Below are 6,472 nucleotides of genomic sequence, written 5' to 3'. Positions count from 1 at the left end.
TTTTTTTGCACTCAAGCATGTTTCGCTGATCATGTGTATGTTAGATGAAGAGCATCTTCAGTAGCGAGCGACGTTCTACAGCACTGTGTGAATAAGCTCATTAAAACCAACGATATACTCGGTGATTGTGCCTTTTTACAAGATTAGTTCAAATAACATTGTCTTGTTCAGAGTGCTGAACAAGACAAATAAAGTAAATGATATATTGCCAAATATAAAAATGGAACTAGGAAGAGAATAGGAACTAATTGATGTATGAGAGGACAAGGGAAGGAGTGCATAAAAGAAGTAAAGAGGCTTAGCAAAAAAGATAGTCCTTATTGTCTTTTCTACAGTGACCTCAAGTGTGTCTGGGGTAAGGCCAATCACTGAGCCAGCCTTTCTGATCGTCTTATTGATCCTGTTTTTGTCATCTGCATTGATGCTGCCCCCCCCCCAGCAGAGCCCAGCATAAAAGAGGACACTAGCTAATATCCCCTGATTAAAAAAAAAAACTAAAAAAAAAACACGAAGCCTCTTACTGATGTCAAAGGATGTAAGCTTCCTTAAGAAGAATAGTCTTGACCGAGCCTTCTTGAATACAACAGTGTTCTTTTACCAGTTTAATTTACTGTCCAGTTAGGCACCAAGATATTTGTAAGACTGGTCAATTTCAGTCTGCTGACCCTCAATTATCACTGGGAAGACCTCCTCCTTTTTCCTTCTGAAATCAATGATTGACTCTTTGGTCTTCCCAACATTCAATTTTAAAAAGTTTGCATCACACCAGCTGATAAATGATTCAACCTCTCTTATAGGCCAGGTCATTGCCATGGTTAAGTAGACCCTCGAGGGCAGTATCATCCAAAAATGTTTTGATTTGACAAGTCAAGTCAATTTTAATTGTATAGCCCAATATCAGAAATTACGTTTTTTTTCTAGTGCTTTTAATACAACTCAACTACACCTTTTAGCTAACAAATTAATGAATTTTAAACTGCACAAAACAACCTATTGCGTGGGTCTTAGATTATCTCTTGTCTCGACCTCAGTCAGGCTTGTCAGGCTTGATAAACTGTCTTACAATATCTTGATGCAGGCTCAATAATTCAGGTAAGAAAATCAAAGAAGGTTGAATCAGTTCATCTGGATATGTTTATTGACAGATATGTTTCATCACTCCAAATGATGAAACGTATCTGTCAATAAACGTTATATCCAGATGAACTGATTCAACCTTCTTTGATTCATTCATTCATTATCCAAACTCAAACTTATCCTTACTTAGGGTCACTGGGATGCTGGAGCCTATCCCAGCAGTCATTAGGCGGCAGGCAGGGTGATACCCTGGACAGGCCGCCAGACCATCACAGGGCCCACACACACACATTCACACCTAGGGACAATTTAGTACGGCCGATTCACCTGACCTACATGTCTTTGGACTGAGGGACTTCTTTGATTGTCAGAATGTGAATAAAAAGGGGGATAAAATTGTGCCTTGTGAAGCTCCTGTTTTAGTTAAAATACTGTCAGACAATCAAAGAAGTCCCACAGTCCAAAGACATGTAGGTCAGGTGAATCAGCCGTACTAAATTGTCCCTAGGTGTGTGTGTGTGTGTGTGTGTGTGTGTGTGTGTGTGTGTGTGTGTGTGTGTGTGTGTGTGTGTGCGTGTGTGTGTGTGTGTGTGTGTGTGTGTGTGTGTGTGTGTGTGTGTGTGTGTCGGCCCTGTGATGGTCTGGTGGCCTGTCCAGGGTATCTCCCAGCCTGCTGTCCAATGACTGCTGGGATAGGCTCCAGCATCCCTGTGACCCTGAGTAAGGATAAGTTTGACTTTGGGTAAGTTTGAGTTTGGATAATGAATCAATGAATCAATGAATCAATCGAAGGTTGAATCAGTTCATCTGGATACAACGTTGATTGATAGATATGTTTCATCACTCGGGATACAACATTGACTGACAGATGTTTCATCACTCCGAGTGATGAAACATATCTGTTAATAAACATTATATCCAGATGAACTGATTCAACCTTCTTTGATTTTCTTACCTGAATTATTGAGCATACATCGAGATACTGTCAGACAGTTTATCAAGTATGACAAACTGAGGTCGAGATGAGATAATCTAAGACCCATGCAATGGTTGTTTTGTGCAGTTTAAAATTCTTTAATTTGTTAGCTAAAAGGTGTGGTTGAGTTGTATTAAAAGCATTAGAAAAATAAAAAAAACATAAGCCTAACAGAGCTGGTAGTTGTTTCAAGGTGGCTGTAAATGCTGTGAAGTCTAAAAAGTCGTGCATCGTCTTCTACACCCTTCTTGTATACAAACTGCAAGGCCGAGACCTGTCTACTCAGGTGACCCAGGACAATCCCTTTCAAAACATGTCATTATGTGCGGCATACGGGCTATAGGTCTAAGATTAGTAAGACTACTCACATTAGGAACAAGACAAGATGGTTTCCACATTACTGGATTTTTTTAAATATATATATCTTTATGAGGTAGTGATAGTGGAGGCAGACAGGAAATGGGGAGGGGGGTGGTAAGACATGCAACAAAGGTCACCGGCTGGATTAGAACCAGCAACAGTTGCAACCATGTGCTCAGTGCTCTCACCATTCGGCTACGGGGATGCCCTATTACTGGAATTTTTGATGACAGCGACAAAGAAAAAATTGAGTGAAGGACTGAGCACAACTGGTCAGCACAGACATTAAATTACAGTCATTTAGCCGACGCTTTTATCCAAAGCGACTTACAATAAGTGCATTTAATGTAGGAAATCAGGAGAACTACTAGTCATCAGAGGTCATAAGTGCATCTAAACAAGCATCTAAGAGCAAAACCAGTGCTAAAGTAAAAGTGCAAGAAAATTTTTTTTTTAAATGAGTGAAAACAATAAGGGCTAAGAACGAGTAACAGCGTAGTAGTTCTTAAAGAGGTGAGTTTTCAACCTGCGTCGAAAGATGGGCAGTGACTCCGTTGTCCTGACATCAGTGGGGAGTTCATTCCACCACTGTGGGGCCAGGACAGAAAAGAGCCGTGACCGGGTCGTTCAGCAGCAAGGGCCTCTGAGCGACGGGGCAACCAGGTGTCTCGAGGCAGCAGAGCGAAGTGGGTGTAGGGCTTGACCATGGCCTGGAGATAGGAAGGAGCTGTTCCTTCACTGCCCTGTAGGCTAGCACCAGAGTCTTAAACTGGATGCGAGCAGCTACTGGTAGCCAGTGTAGGGACATGAGAAAGGGAGTTGTGTGGGAGAACTTAGGGCGGTTGAACACTAGACGAGCTGCAGCTTTCTGAACAAGCTCCAGAGGTCTGATGGCCGACGCCAGGACGCTAGCAAGGAGGGAGTTGCCGTAGTCCAGCCGGGAGATGACCAGAGCCTGGATGAGCACCTGTGCCATCTCGTCAGTGAGGAATGGGCGAATCCTCCTGATGTTATAGAGGAGAAATCTGCAGGAGCGAGCAACCGATGCAACGTTTTCAGCAAACGACAGTTGGTTGTCCAGGATCACACCCAGATTCCTCACAGTCCGAGTTGGCGTCACCACGATGTTGTCAATGGTGATGGCCAGGTCTCGGTGCTGGCAACCTTTCTCCAGGAGGAACATCAGCTCTGTCTTGTCCAGATTGAGCTTCAGGTGGTGTGTTGCCATCCACTCCGCGATGTCAATCAAGCACATCTCGAAGTACAGGAGTGCAGATGTCAGTCAAGCACATCTTGGAGTGCAGTCAAGCACAGATCAGTCTTTCAGGGTCCATGGATGGACACCATCAGGGCCTGCTGCTTTGTTAGCCTTAAGGCGCCATAAATGCTGTTGAACCACAGGACTATTCTGTGCAAGAGATGAGAAGATGCTCTTATGAGAAGCAGAAAAATCAAATTCATCAGACACAGCAAAGAACTGGTTTGCCTTATTTACATTTATCCCAGAACCAAGAATACTGGGATTATTGTCTGCATATAGAGAGATGTTGTGTTTATATAATGTATAAACACAACATCTCTCTCTATATGCAGCTCAATGGCTGTCATTCTCATCTACCGGCCACCCACACCAAATCCATCTTTCCTGTCTGACCTCTCTGAACTCCTCACAATAGCCTCATCTCTCTCCTCACACTTACTACTGCTTGGTGATTTTAACATCCACATTGATTTACCCACCTGTAAGTTTGCATCAGAATTCATCACTCTGTTGGACAATTTCAACCTCACCCAGCACATCACTTTCCCCACCCATGTCAAAGGCCATATCCTTGACCTGGTCTGCTCTGTCCATCTACCGGTACAAAACATCTATTCATCCCCATTTCCTCTGTCAGACCATAATCTCATCCAGTTCACTATTCCATCCCCAACTCCTCGGCCACACCTCCTCAGAGAAATAACATTCCGCAATACTACATCTATTGACCCCCTCCAACTCTCTGATCTGCTCTCCACTGCTCTCCCCCTGGAACCAGCCTCTACCTCACCTGATGATCTCACCAATCACCTCAGCGCCACTCTGTCTGCCTCCCTCAACACACTACACTGGCCCCTCTCAAAACAAAAACAGTCTCCTTCAACACCTCTGCACTCTGGTTCACACCTGAGCTCCACACAATGAAACAGACTGCCCGCCAACTGGAACGACTCGTCAGGAAAACATCTCTCACTGTACATCAAGAAACCCACAACCTCAAGCTCTCTGCCTACAAAGATGCCCTCACCGCCACCAAGTCTGCCTATTTTTCCACCATCATTAATGATTCCAACAATAACCCCCGCACCCTCTTCTCCACTGTAAACAACCTCCTCAAGCCCCATGTCGATGCCCTCTCCAACTCTACTCCTGAACAGTTCAACTAATTTCTCCAATTTTTTGCAGACAAAGTTGCCGCTATCAACAAATCACTATCCCCTGCATCTGACTCGGCAGCACCTACTCCGGCCCCTCTTCTCCCCATTCCTCTACCCCTCCCCCTGATTGCTGCCTCTCCTGGTTTGTTCCAGTTGCCCCCACCACTGTCTCTGAACTCATCAGCTCATCAAAATCCACAACCTGCTCCCTTGATCCCCTCCCCACCCGCCTACCGAAGAAATGCCTCCCTGCCCTATGCCCCTACCTCACCAACCTTTTCAATTCCTCACTGTCTCATGGAATTGTCCCCTTTGCCTACAAAACTGCCGCTGTCACCCCAATTCTCAAGAAACCCGGTCTTGATACATCCTGCCTCAACCACTACTGGCCAATCTCCAACCTCCCCTTCCTCTCAAAAACCCTGGAATGCATTGTCGCCACACAACTCCAAACCTACCTACACTCCAACAACCTACTTGAACCCCTCCAGTCCGGTTTTCGCCCACTCCACAGCACTGAAACGGCACTCCTTAAAGTACTTAATGACCTCCTCACCTCTGCTGATACTGGAGTCCTTAACATCCTCATTCTCCTCGACCTGAGTGCAGCCTTTGATACTGTGAGCCACAACATCCTGCTCACCAGATTGAAAGATGTCGGTATTGAAGGCACCGTACTCAGCTGGCTCCAGTCCTACCTCTCCAACAGGTCACACTTCATCTCACTTCACAACCATTCCTCTGCTCCATCCACAGTCACACAAGGTGTTCCCCAAGGTTCTGTACTCGGCCCACTCCTTTTCATCATCTACATCCTCCCTCTTGGTTAGATTCTTCGCCATTTCAACTTGGACTTCCACTGTCATGCTGATGACACCCAGATATACCTCAGCACCAAATCCCTCACAATCCACCCCTCTCTCACACCGACTCCTGTCTGTCTACAATTAAAGTCTGGATGCAGCAAAACCTTCTCAAACTCAATAGTGATAAAACTGAACTCCTCTAAATTTGGCTCCAAGTCCACTCTCAGCCAAATCAACAACCTTACACTCACCATCGATGGCACTACTGTCTCCCCTTCCTCCCAGGAAAATCACCCTCTCCCTTGAGCCGCATATCTGCCAAATGTTCAAATCCTCCTTCTACCACCTTCGCAACATCGCGAAAATAAGATCCTCTCTCACACGCCCTGCTGCTGAGATTCTTATCCATGCCTTCATCTCCTCACGCCTTGATTACTGCAACTCACTCCTCTATGGCATCAGTGCTAGCTCTATCAAGAGACTCCAATTGGTCCAAAACGCATCCGCCTGACTTTTAACTTTCACCAAATCCTGGCACAACATCACCCCAGTCCTAAAAGACCTCTACTGGCTACCCATCTCCCACCGGATCAATTACAAAATCCTGGTTCTTACTTAAAGCCCTTCACAAGCTGGCTCCCCCATACTTCACCGACCTCCTCTCCCCCTACCAACCCTCTTGGTCCCTCAGATCCACCTCAGCCTCCCTTCTCTCTACTCCCAGGTCCAACCTCTGCGGCTTTGGTGACCGAGCCTTCTCCAGGGCAGCTCCCAGGCTCTGGAACTCACTCCCCCAAATCATTAGAGACTCAGAATCCCTCCCACTCTACCAATC

The sequence above is a fragment of the Lampris incognitus genome, chromosome 5 (assembly GCF_029633865.1).
Source record: "Lampris incognitus isolate fLamInc1 chromosome 5, fLamInc1.hap2, whole genome shotgun sequence".
In the NCBI taxonomy this organism is placed as follows: Eukaryota; Metazoa; Chordata; class Actinopteri; order Lampriformes; family Lampridae; genus Lampris; species Lampris incognitus.
The sequence above is the reverse complement of the archived record's forward strand: the minus strand, read 5'-3'. Positions refer to the sequence as shown.